Source organism: Cervus canadensis, chromosome 7 (assembly GCF_019320065.1).
Source record: "Cervus canadensis isolate Bull #8, Minnesota chromosome 7, ASM1932006v1, whole genome shotgun sequence".
Lineage (NCBI taxonomy): Eukaryota > Metazoa > Chordata > Mammalia > Artiodactyla > Cervidae > Cervus > Cervus canadensis.
Window position 1 is genome coordinate 80,013,703 of NC_057392.1, and position 13,228 is coordinate 80,026,930.

At 41.2% G+C, this 13,228-nt stretch overlaps 1 protein-coding gene across 1 annotated transcript in view; it reads left to right on the forward strand.

Moving 5' to 3' along the window:
- Positions 1 to 375: 375 nt before the first annotated feature.
- SPTSSB (serine palmitoyltransferase small subunit B) overlaps positions 376 to 13,228 on the forward strand; it is a 29,701-nt gene continuing 16,848 nt past the window's right edge. Inside the window, exons 1-3 of the mRNA XM_043473835.1 lie at positions 376 to 769; positions 1,059 to 1,921; positions 12,580 to 12,673. The gene's annotated coding sequence lies outside the window, so the exon portion shown is untranslated. The remainder of the gene's footprint in view (positions 770 to 1,058; positions 1,922 to 12,579; positions 12,674 to 13,228) is intronic.

Below are 13,228 nucleotides of genomic sequence, written 5' to 3' on the forward strand. Positions count from 1 at the left end.
ATAAATAATAAGACCTAAAAACGAGTGTAAATAGTATTGATCCCACCACAAAATGGCTTGGTGACCTTGGACAAGTCACTCCTCGAGGTTTCTATTTCCTCATCTCTCAATGGGAATGGTCATACCTGTGCTCCCAACTTGATGAGCTTTGTCAGGAGAAGCCAAGAGGTTGCCAATATTTAGATACAAGATAAAGAAAAGATAACAAAATGTAAAACGGCCAACACAGACTCCAAGGTGCTCATTTTCTGTTGGTTCCCTTCCCTGGCCCCAACACCTTCAGGTTCCTTTGAGGACACCTCCCCCCCGCCCGATTGTATGAGTCTCTCTCTTCATTGCAAAGGCAGGCAGCTTGGAACCTGCCGGAAGCGCGTTGAGGAGGGAGCAGAAACCTGCCCGCAGCTAAAATTCGCGCTTCAGCACGATGAGGCCGACATGTACGGTGTCTTCCTTAGGCTGTGGGGGTTGACTGGCAGCTGTTGCCCAAAGACTCGTCAATCCAAGGACGCTTTCGCCCCGGAATCCCCCAGGTCTTGGGCATAGTCAGCTACGGAGATATTTGGGCTGGAAGCTTCAAGGGCCTCTGAGATCTCATCCAGCAACCGCGGCATTCTGTCTAAGCACTATGTCCTCGGTAGAAAAGGGATCGATGGTGTTCTGCATGAGGGTTTTCAGGGAAGATGCTCCTCACGGTCCCGCGCCTCCTGGGGAAGACAATTGAGCGCCGAGAGCTTGGCTCGGCGGTGCCGGAGCCGCGGCAGCCTGCCTGGTGTGTGCGGGCACCTAGCCTCCTCCGAGCCCTCTCTTCCCAAATTGCCTTCCTGCCGCAGTCCGAGCCCAAATTAATTCTCTTCCCTGGGCACGATCCTTCCGTTTCCCCCAATGGGATCCAGCCTTTCAACCATTAACCTCCCAGCTACCGGGAGAAGGGAAGGTGCAGGATGGAGGGAGTTGGGGGGGTGGGGCGGGGGCGGGGGCGGGGGGGCATTTTGCACGTTCACGGGCACCAAAATTAACTGCCAAAGCTAAAAGGGTTTGCTTTCTTCCGTTTTTGACAGATGAATGCCGTGGGATGCCTGCTGGGCCGACTGCCGCCCCGACCCGAAGCCCTGGGTTCACTTCGCAGCCTGCCGCTGAGTTTCAGACCGCAGTACTCAGCATCCGCCCGGCTTTGCCCCCTTGCCGAAGTCTGCAGATCGATAGATGCTGAGCGTAGGCTTTTCCCCAGGCTAAAGCCCCAAAGCTCCCACCTTCGCCTTCTATTTATTTGCCCGCTCCCACCACTACCATCGAAGTACGTGCCCCTCTGGTAGTGTTGGCGCTGCCACCCGAGCGAGGGAAAGGGCGCCTCCCCATCCCCTCCTCCCCATCCCCGCCGCGATTCGGGGTTTTACTGCGGCAGCCGGAGGTGAGAGTGACGCCTGAGCCTCCTCCGCTGCTCTCGGAGCCCCAGCTTCCCCAGCCTCCGGAAAGCGCCTCCTTCTGAGAGGCTGGTCCCTGGAGAAGTGCTAACGTGCTGCAGGAAACCAAATTTAAAAATGTAGAAGTCGCTGGGCTGCATTCCTCCGAGGACGAGCCTGATCGCCCGGGACCGAGAGTGGCAGCGTGTGGGAAGTTGGGACCACAGAGCAAGGGGGGAGGGGAGCGGTGCAGCCGGCATTCCCTTCTGAAAGGAGTCGTGGGGAGCCGTGACCGGGTGGACACAAGTGTGCCTGGGAGTGTTTTCCTTCCGTCAATAATTAATCACCGGGATCAGACTGGCAGAATTGGAGTTTTAGCAATAGTGCAGAGGGCGGGGCCGAACACCTAACTCCTGGAGCTTTGAGGCGCCCAGCGCAGTAGGAAGCTCGCAGCAGTTGGGGAGGAGCCAAAGCGCTGTGCTCACCTAAGCCGCAGGAGACAAACCCAACCCAACCGGGAGGTAAGCATCTTCCAAATACATGCTTGAACGGTAACGTCGCTTTTAAAGGCTAGAATTCCTGTCTTTAGAAGGAAAAAATAATACCGAGCCATAAAGCAATGTACCAGTTTATTATTTAACTGCACTAAAAATTTTAAGAAGTGAATGGGTTTTTCCATTTGCCTTTAACTATGTTAGAAACTAAGATGTTTCAGTCAACAGAAGCCAAACTTTCCTACTGAAACTTTCCCAGCCAAAAGAAGAAAAAATTACTTTGTTAATTACTTTTGGGTTTTGTCTTTGTATAATGCAGTAACACTGTTCAGAGAAATGTCATTGAGAGTTGTTTGATTTCATTCTTAAATATTTTCTTTATCTGGTTTCGTGTTTTTATACAATACTTTTTGCCCATAAGCTACTTGAGGCAATAATACACACAAGTCAATTGCCCCCAAAGTAAAGAATTTCCAACAAGAGATACATTTGAACATTTTATCATGATTTCTTAAGCTGTGTTGCTGTTTGTTTTAGTTGACAAGTCTTGTCAAACTCTATTGCAACCCCCTGGACTGTAGCCCACCAGGTTCCTCTAACCATGGGATTTCCCAGGCAAGAATTCTGGAGTAGGTTGCCATTTCCATCTCCAATTAAGCAGTATGTATTTTCTTTAAGATGATTAAGTGACCACTTATAAGTAACTAGACTTCTAAACCCAAGGAGAAAAGTACATATAGATAACTTTGACAAAGGGGTGAGGATATGGCATAATGGATAGAAAAGAGTTTAGATATGAGCAGAGATTCTAGATCTGTGTCAACTAAAATGATGTTCAACTGGTTGGCAATTAACATATGAACCCAGCCCTTGATCAAATAAAGAATTTGAAGAATTATTAACTTTAAATTTTAGCCCTAAAACTACAAATAAATGCACCAAGAAAGTTGGGGCAATTGTTTTCCTATATGACTTTGTGGTCTGGTAGTTCTTTTGAATTAAATAAATGTTAAGAAATGCATGATTATTTTTGCTTATGAGTTTTGTAGGTTAGTGTGTAAAATTAATTTTCACTTCTGAATTATTCCTATACTTTTTAAAGGACATCTTTTTATTGTTATTTTTAATTGGTTTTTATTGGAGGATAGTTGCTTTACAGGGTTGTTAGTTTCTGTTATAGAGCAAAGTGAACCAGCTATAACTCCTCTTTTTTGGATTTCCTTCCTGTTTAGGTCACCACAGAGCACTGGGTAGCGTTCCCCGTGCTACCTGTGTTACCTATTTTATAAGTTGTTGTTTGGTTACTCAGTCGTGTCTGACTCTTTGTGATCCCATATACTGCAACCCACCAGGCTCCCCTGTCCGTGGGATTTCCCAGGCAAGAAGTAGTATATATATGTCAGTCCCAATCTCTCGATTCATCCAACCCCCTTCTTCCACCCCTGGAAACCATAAGTCCATAAAGCAGGTATCATTTTGATGATTGTTTCAATGGCTGTTGATGGTTTTACGCATAGATAACTAGAGCAACAGCAAACATGTGAAAGGTACTATCACCCTCATTACCCAAAGATTTCTATACAACTGTTTGATAACAACAGATTAACAATGGTTTGCCAAACCAAATTCATGGGCATTCTAGAAATGTAGTGGATATGAAGTTGAAAGTCAACCAATCCTCAACTTCAATTGGCCTTCTTAACCCACTGTTTGTAAATTTGCAAATACTTATGTAAAAACTGTCCTTTGTAATTCTGTATCTACTGGGCTTTTATGTCAGCATAAACTATTTTACTACCAAGTATACAAGATGGAAAATCTTCATTAAAAATTATCTAAATGGGACTCAAATTCCAGTATGGTGGTATGAGGAACTCTGTGAACCTACCCCCTTAAGCAAAACAACAATAACTTTAAAATTACTGTTGGAAATTGTACATAAGCAACTATTTGGTCTCTAGAAATTGTCCTGAGGAAATACAACAAATGAAGAAAACTTTGTTAAAGACAGTCTATTAAGTTTCAGTAAGAACATCGAGAGTTTGGATTCTGAGCTACAACCCACTTCCTTCACCAGCTCCACCTGGACATGATGGTGCTCTGCTCTGAGGGGGAGCACAGTCAAGAACACTGGGCTCACTCTCAACCTAGACCACAGCTGAGGGCTATGTTACGTCCCGAGAAAACAGGCCACCAGCATCTCATCCACCACCAGTGTTGCAGAAGCTCTATTTTAGTCAAGAGCAAGTGAAAGGTCTGAGGCTCTCTTCTTCCAACCATCCCCCATTCTTAAGGCAAAAGAGAGAAAACTCAACAACTAAAAAAGAACTAACCCATTTTACAATGGGCAAGGGACTTCAGACATTTCTTTAAAGAAGGTGTGTAAACAGCCAATCAACACATGAAGAGGTGCTTACCATCATTAGCCATTAGGGAAATAAATATCAAAAACACAAGATACCACTTTATACCAACCAAAAAGACTAATCAAAAAGAAAGATAATAACAATTGTTGGAAAGGGAGTGGACCAGCATATATTAGACCAGCATAAATTAGAACCAGCATATATTGCTGGTGGGAATGTAAAATGAGTAAGTTGCTGTGGAAGATAGGTTGTGAATTCCTCAAAAAACTGAAATTTACCATTATAGCCCAGCCATATAACTCATTTAACTTCACTCCTAGGTATTATACAAGAGAATTGAAAATCTAGGTCCATGTAAGAACTTGTGCACTGCTGTTTACTGCAGCATTATTCATAATATGCAAAAAGAGACCATAACTCAAGATTCCATTGACTGGTGAATGGATAGATAAAATGTGATATGGAATGCAATAATGGAATATTATTCAGCAATGAAAAGGAAAAGATATGTGCCATAACATGGATGAACATCTAAGACTATACTAAGTGAAAGACCATATATTGTATAATTCCACCTATATAATGTGTCCACAACAGGCAAACCTATAGACAGAAAGTAGATTTTTTGTATGTGTGGTTAAGTATGACTGAAGTGGGGGCGGGGGTGGAGTTGAGCAGGAATGGGGAGTTACTGCTAAAGGGTACAAGGTGTCTTTATGGGCTAACAAAAATGGTCTAAAACTGATTAGTAGGGGTTGCATAACTGAGTATACTAAAAACCACTGAATTGTGTGCTTTGGGTGAATTGTATGGTATTTGAATTATATCTCTTTATTGAGCTGTTTTTAATAAATTATAGGTTCAGAATTTGGAGTTCATGAATCTTCAGATACCACCAGACCAATAGTTTACATGAGGCTCTTTCCTAAGGGCCACACTGAAATAGATGAAATAATTGAGTGATACAAGTGATACAAATGTGATTTGCATATGTTTACACACCTGCCCAAGCTTTTCTCTGTTTTGAAATGCCAGATGTCTTTAATGCAGTCCTACAGAGAATTGGTGTGCATTGCCCTAACTTTTTTAACTCATGCACTCATTAGATTAATACAAGTTCAGTGAGGCCAGTTGTTCCTCCTGTTTCTAGATAAGTCTAGTCGTTATCAGTTCTTCAGGCCAGTTGTTGAGAGAAGCCTCAGTAGGTGAGAGAGGGAAGGAGGGTACCTGAATCTCAGCCAAAAGTGTACTTGTCTGCCACTTAGACAGCCCCAGTTTCACTCACACTAGAATGGCTCAGAAGTAGAAGTCTTAAGGAGAAAGGATGAGCTGGAGCAGCCACGGTGGTACTCAGCACCCTGACATGTCACTGCTGGGAAGCATCTCTAGTGGTTTCAACAATCTCAAATACAGAAGCTTCCAAACAATTCATATTCTCCTCTACTCATCTTCTGTATTTTGAGTTTCTATAAACTACCTGATCCTGTACTAAAAACCATGGAATCGGATGATAATGTTTTGTTCAAAAATGGGAAGACAAAATTAGTGAGTCTGAGTTTCAGAGGGGTAGTCAACAACACCTGAACTTGTTGCCAGGAGCAGGTATGAACACACGGAGCCAAAGGATGCCCTTAGCTTTAGGGATTCAAGCAAGTCCACCTGCATCAGGAAACCTCAGGATTTTCCACTCTCACCAGGCCAAGCTTATCCTTCCATATTTATGTTTAGAAGAGCACACCATGTTGGTGAAAATGGGTTCCATGCAGTTTGTGACCATTGAAGATTTTATAGAGATCCTATTGTCATGTTTTGTCAGATTTCTATAAAATAATTTTAAATGTCCAACCAGTTGTCTATAAATTAAATCCATGTAGGAAAAATCTGATTGCAGTTATTATTTATTAATATTGCTTTGATCAGGATTAATGATTCTTTTATTCAACATATTTATGGTGCATCTACTCTGTACCCAGACAACTCTAGGCCCTGGGTGAGTAATAAAACAGACAAAATTCCTACGCTTAAGGAACTTAACATTCCAGAGGGGCTGTCATATAAATATGTAATTTTTAAGTGAATTATACAGTGCATGAGTAGGAGATAAGGGCTCTGGAGGAAAACAGGGAAGGGAACGAGTTACAATTTTAAACTGTGGCATCAGGCTAGGAAGTACAATTATGTAATTAGATAATATAAAAATCATATATGGGATGGGCCATGAGGATTACCTGCTCCAAGTTAAATATTCCCCCCCCCCCCCGGGAGTTTCATTTCCCCTTCCCGTCAGCATTGTTTTACTATCTTGAATTTACTGCTGTTTCACCAAAGAAAATATTACATTAGCCCCAACATTCCAGGCAAGCACAAGGAAGACAGAACTTCTTGCCTTTTTTAAAGGCAACTACAACCTGACCCAAATAAAACTACACCCAAATAAAACACCACCTTAGGACAACAAAAATCCTTGTTAAGGAAAATCATTAGCCTGGTCTTTCCGTTTCTTCTGGCCTTTCTCTCTCACTGTGCCCTGGATTCTTGTAGTCTGCTAGAGGATTGTGTGGTCAATGATTAAGAACCACTTTCCCAAAGTTAACACCTTTTGAAAGAGTGAAGTGAATACAGGAGGGTTTGAGGGGAAGAAAAATTTCCAGGCAGAAAAATTTCTCTGGAAAGGTGAAAGGAGAACAGATCTTTCAGAACTACAGAACATAGCATGGAACCTCACTGATCAACTGGAAAAAAGGGGAAAAGCAACCTGCTTTCCCAGACCAACCCACAGTCTCTCCTCAGGATTAAAGATACCTGAGGTATCTGATATCTGATACTTAAACGGTACCTGAGAACACACTGTTCTAGTAAACTATAATGGGTGTGGCAGCTCGCCTGAAATAGGACTTTTAGAAAATGGCTTAAAAGGGATCAGGGACTTGATTATTTTTTTTAAGTCGAAAGGGAACATTTATTTTAGGCTTGGAGGAGAAGTGTTTAAGAGTCAAGTTAGAAATAAGTCAAAAACCTCCTGTTACAATGGAGTCATTATGGAGCCTTAGAATTCTCATTTATTTAGTAAATATATTTTAATTGAGCAGCCACCATATGTCAATTACTAGGGGAACAACACAAGCCTTGCTTCAAAGCACTTTCCTTCGGTTCCCTTATATGCCGTTTGTTACAAAGTAGTCAAAGCACGCAATGACGAGGACAAGAACTTTTTGATCTGCCTATTCTGACACCCGCTTCTAGTTTAGATTAGAGCCTCCTTCCATGCCCCCAGAGTACCCTCCACTTCCCTGTCATAGCACCTATCACAGTGCATGGGATGCCTCTGTAACTGTCTCTCCTCCTCTCTAGAAAGTGGTCTGAAGAGAGTATGTCAGTGTTATTCACAGTTTATATATCCCTAGTACATGCTTACTGAATATTTGACTAGATGGACGGATGGACGGATGATTTGCCAGGTTGTTAACCAGAGGTCTCTGCCAAGAGAGGCAGTCTGGAAGAATAGTAGTTAAGAGTGTGTTCTCAGCATTAACTATGAGACTTTGGGTCAATATTTAAGTTTCTCAGTGCCTCAGTTTCCTCATTTGTAAAATGGATATAGAAATAGCGCTTCTGATATAGTGTTGTTTAAGTGAACTAAGGTAATACATATAAAATTCTGAGACATAAGTTGCTCAATAAATATCCACTATTATTACCAGTACAGAATGGTGGTTTCCTGGGTGACCATTTGCTATCCAAATATCACATCCCTGCCGTTTTGGCTCCATTATAAGATCAAAGGATGTCCATTAGGGCTAAAGTTATCACTTTGGGTTCAAGATCTCTGAAAAGATTAAAAGGAGAATTTGGAAATGAATATAAGTAGAAATTGAACTAGAAAATTAAAAAAGGAAAAGTGCTCAAGACGGCATGTCCAAAGCAATTTTCCTGGGGCAATAATACCTCTGCTTCTCTCACATCCACCAGCCAACAGGCCAGTTCATCTCTGTTCTAGAACATACTTATGCCTCATAGGATGTCATGCCCAATAAACATCAGTAAGTGTTTACTGATGCAGGAGAAGAAAGAAAAGTGGGAAAAAATTTTATTTGAAGTCAAGCCTTATCTAAACCTAAGATTGTTATATAATCTTTTTTGTTTCTTTTGAAAGTTTAATAATCCTCTTTTTGTGTGAGATCTGTAGTCAGGATTATCCTAGTACGTCTTCAAATGCTGTGTTTATTACCTTCTAAATAAGGTGAAATGTCAACTTGTGACTGTCTGTGGAAACCTAGTAATTTTAATGTCTCCCTCTACTGCTATTAAAGAGAATTCTCTTGGCCTCTTCCCCAGTCATAGGGGAATCTCTCTCTCTCTCTTTTTTTATTTTCTCCTAAGAATAACAAACTGATTCTCCTTTATTAACTCATCCATTGAAGAGTAATTTTTAAGTAAAGTTAGCTTAGAGTCATTTTATTGATAGAAAAAAATTAGAGTAAGAATTTGTAACAAACCCTGATACTTCAATTACCAACTCTTTTTATTCCTTGAGGCTGCAGATATTTTACTCCACAAGGGAGAGCTTGGTCATTAAATTTTTAATAGGATATCTTTTGCCTAAAACTTTAAACAAAGGAAAAATCAATCAGGTTGGCCTAGTTCTGATCTTGATGGGCAGGAAAATCATGTTATAATTCAGAACCAAAAAAGTGGTTCTACAGGTTTCCTCCATTTATGAAACCCTGATGCAAATGTAAAATAGATGATATGGTACCCCTCCCCATGACCTACAGGGTGAATTCTTTCTCCCAGACTCATGAGAGTCACCATTTTACCCAGTTACATCATTTGTGCTTTATGAGTTCAAAAGAGTCACCTGAAAGGACTCTCTTAGGAAGAACAATAAAATGCATGTAGAAAATAAGAGGAACAAATAATATTCTGATAAAAGTTACCATCTTTCAGCCATTATTAAAACCAGGCTCCATTAAGTATCCTTTACCAATGTTGTATAATCTTCACAACAACACAGAAATAACTAATCATCTCTGTGTTACCAACACTTAACTGATGTTTATAGAGGTTAATCAATATCCTGAATATCACATGACAGCAAACTCCAGTTTGCCAATTTCAAAATCCATATTCTCTTATTATGGAAAAAAATTAATGAAGCAAATCATTCTCCAATTGGATATTGAATTCTATTATGGAAATAGCACCTTAGATATGATGAAAGCTTAGTACTCTCTTCTTCAACTCTTCCTCCTGATTGTTAGCAACCCCCAGAAGGTATTATCCAGATTCTGTTTGAACAGTTTCCTATTGGAATTCTCACTACTTCAGTCAGCTAACCCTTTCCCCTTTAGATTATTCTTACTGTTTAAAGTTTTTCTTGAGTTTTTGTTTTTGTCTTTGGCCATGTCACACAGCCTAGGGTATCTCAGTTCCTCAACCAGGGATTGAACCCAGGCCTCCGCAGTGAAAGGGCTGAGTCCTAACCACTGAACCACGAGAGAATTCCTCAGTTTTTCCTGAGATTAACCTCTGAAAACAATAAAACAATTCCAAACCTTTCCCTCCATCATAGCTTATAACACCATTTAAAATCTCTTAGATCTTTTAAGACTTCCATGATACATTCCTTCCCCCGAAATCTTCTTGCAACCTTTCCTGTTGGAAGCCTTCCAGATTTTCTCCATCTGGCTTCCTGAGGACATGGTCAGCTTCCTGGAGTGACTGTTTTCATCAGATGGAAGAAGGATGGTAACCAAAGCCAAGAGCTGTGGCCCTCTTTTCTTATCTGTGGCACAACATTCTATAAATATAAAGAATATTGGTGCTATGGTCTGAATGTTTCCCCCTCAAAATTCATATGTCAAATCCTGACCCCCATAGGAGATGGTATTAGGAGGTGGGTCCTTTGGGAGGTGCTTTGGTTGTGAGAATGGGATCTTCATGATGACATTAGTGTTCTTCGGACTCTGGAGTGATCCCTTGTCCCTTCGACCAGTCAGAAGGTAGCAACTAGGAATAGGAAGAGGACTTGGCCAGAACACAACCACACTGGTGCCTTGATCTTAGACTTCCTAGTCTCCAGAACCATGAGAAATGAATTTCTGTTATTTGTAAGTCACCTAGTCTATGTTATTTTGTTATAATAAACCAAACAGACTAAGACAATTGGATCACTTCTTTGTAAACCATTTCACGACAATATTGGTTCATAATGAACTTGAAGTCAAATAAAATTCCTTAGTCTTTTTTATTTGAACTGATTGTGGGCCACATTTTTCCCTATCTTATCCTTGGACAATTAGCTTTTTGAACTGAAGAACAAGACTGTATTTTTCTCAAAGTTTTACCCTTGGTCATTCTTGGGACTCTGTAATCAACTAAGTCTTTTATAACTACATCCCATAACCGTGGTTCATCTGCAAATTTGACCACCTATACTTTCTCTGGGCTGGATGAAGCACAAACTGGAATCAAGATTACCTGGAGAAATATCAATAACCTCAGATATGCAGATGACACCACCCTCATGGCAGAAAGCTGAAGAACTAAAGAGCCTCTTGATGAAAGTGAAAGAGGAGAGTGAAAAAGTTGGCTTAAAGCTCAACATTCAGAAAATAAAGATCATGGCATCCAGGCCCATCACTTTGTGGCAAATAGATGGGGAAACAGTGGAAACAGTGGCAGACTTTATTTTGGGGGTCTCCAAAATCACTGCAGATGGTGATTGCAGCCATGAAATTAAAAGACACTTACTCCTTGGAAGAAAAGCTGTGACCCACCTAGACAGCATATTAAAAAGCAGATACATTACTTTGCCAGCAAAGGTCTGTCTAGTCAAGGCTATGGTTTTTCCAGTGGTCATGTACGGAGGTGAGAGTTGGACTATAAAGAAAGCTGAGTGCGAAGAATTGATGCTTTTGAACTGTGGTGTTGGAGAAGACTCTTGAGAGTCCCTTGGACTGCAAGGAGATCCAACCAGTCCATCCTAAAGGAGATGAGTCCTGGGTGTTCATTGGAAGGACTGATGTTGAAGCTGAAACTCCAATCCTTTGGCCACCTGATGAGAAGAGCTGATTCATTGGAAAAGACCCTGATGCTGGGAAAGATTGAAGGCAGGAGGAGAAAGGGACAACAGAGGGTGAGGTGGTTGTATGGTATCACTGACTCAATAGACATGAGTTTGAGTAAACTCTGGGAGTTGGTGATGGACAGGGAGGCCTGGCGTGCTGCAGTCCATGGGGTCGCAAAGAGTCGGACACAACTGAGCGATGGAACTGAAGCGATACTTTCTCTGACATAATTCAGATGGACAAAAGTGCTACAATGGCCAGGACAAGATGCAGAGCCCTAGAGCTCTTCACTCAAGTCCTACTCACCATCTTTATAAATGCTTCACCAATTACAAAACAATTTCACAAATGTCATTTCATTTAATTCTTATAATTAACCTGTGAAAAGAATATTGTCATCATTCTATTGTGCTTGTGCTCAGTCATGTCCGGCCCTCTGTAGCCCCATGGACTGTAACCCGCCAGGCTCCTCTGTCCATGGAATTTTCCAGTCAAGAATACTGGAGTGTGTTGCCAGGTCCTCCTCCAGGGGATTTCCCAATCCAGGGATTGAACTCCTGCTGCTTCTGTCTCCTGCATTGGCAGGCAGATTCTTTACCACCAGCACCACCATTCTATACACGAGGACAGAGCTTCAGAAAGAATATCTGCCTTGCCTGATGTCATACAGCTAATAAATGACAAAATAGGAAACAAGCCTTAGAGCTTCTGTCTCTGTTTCTAGTGCTTTTTCAAAGATGAATGTTTAAATACAATGATTAACCTAATCTTTTTCCTTTCCCCCTCATATAGATATCAACACAGACTAATTAAAATCATGAAATATTTTCTGTAAACAAAATCTACTGTTTTTGTTTATCGAAAATATAGAAACCCCAGAAACCTAGTGTTTAAAGCAGATTAAAAGCAGTCTACTCTGATATAAGTGAAATGAGGCCTCTCAGATTCTCTCTCTTTGTCCCACCTGGGGCCTCCCTCCAACCCCGCCATAGATAGTAATATGGCGCCTTATAGTCCTCAGAGTACGTTGGGAAGTCACTGGTCAATGGCATGTCCTCAAACTGTAACCTTCTCTAAAAATAAATTTTAAAATAAGGCTGGTTTCTGATACCTTGTTTTTATTAATATAATACATTCTAGAATTCTGTGGGAGATCATCTCTCTAAGGTTTAAAGACCTTTTATATAGAATAGAATTGTTTTAAAGTTTGAAGGCATCTTTGAGTTTAATTCAAATCTTAATTTCACAGATGAAGAAACTGCAACCCAGAGAGGAGAAGTAATACACACAGAATCACTCCTCAGGGGAAGCAAGGACAAGAACCCAGACCTGGACTCTCCTAGGTAGGTAGATTCTTCTGGTTGTATCATGGAGTATCGTTTTTAGAAATCTGCCCCTTTTCCTTACAAGGTGATATCTTTAACGAGATGAAGTTTCTGGTTCTCACTTAAGCAACCATGAAACATTTTATGATATATTTGATTTTACAAAGGCATTTAAGATGATATATAGGACTGAAATGTGCAATTAGCTTTAATAATGAGGCTTTGAAACAGTGATTCTTAACTTACAGACATTACAGGCTCCTTTGAAGTGGGCTTCTCTGATGTCTCAGATGGTAAAGAAACTGCCTGCAATGCAGGAGACACAGATATGATCCCTAGGTCAGGAAGATCCCCTAGAGAACAGAAAGGCTACTAACTCCAGCATTCTTGCCTGGAAAATTCGATGAACTGAGAAACCTGGCGGGCTACTGTCCATGGGATCACAAAGACTCGGACATGACTGGGAGACTAGCAGTTTGAAATGGATATTAAAAAATGCTCATGCAAAATTGGCCTCCTCGGTAAGAACCTCTGGCCAATTCTAGTACAAGTGCCAAGGTAAGGATTACATAG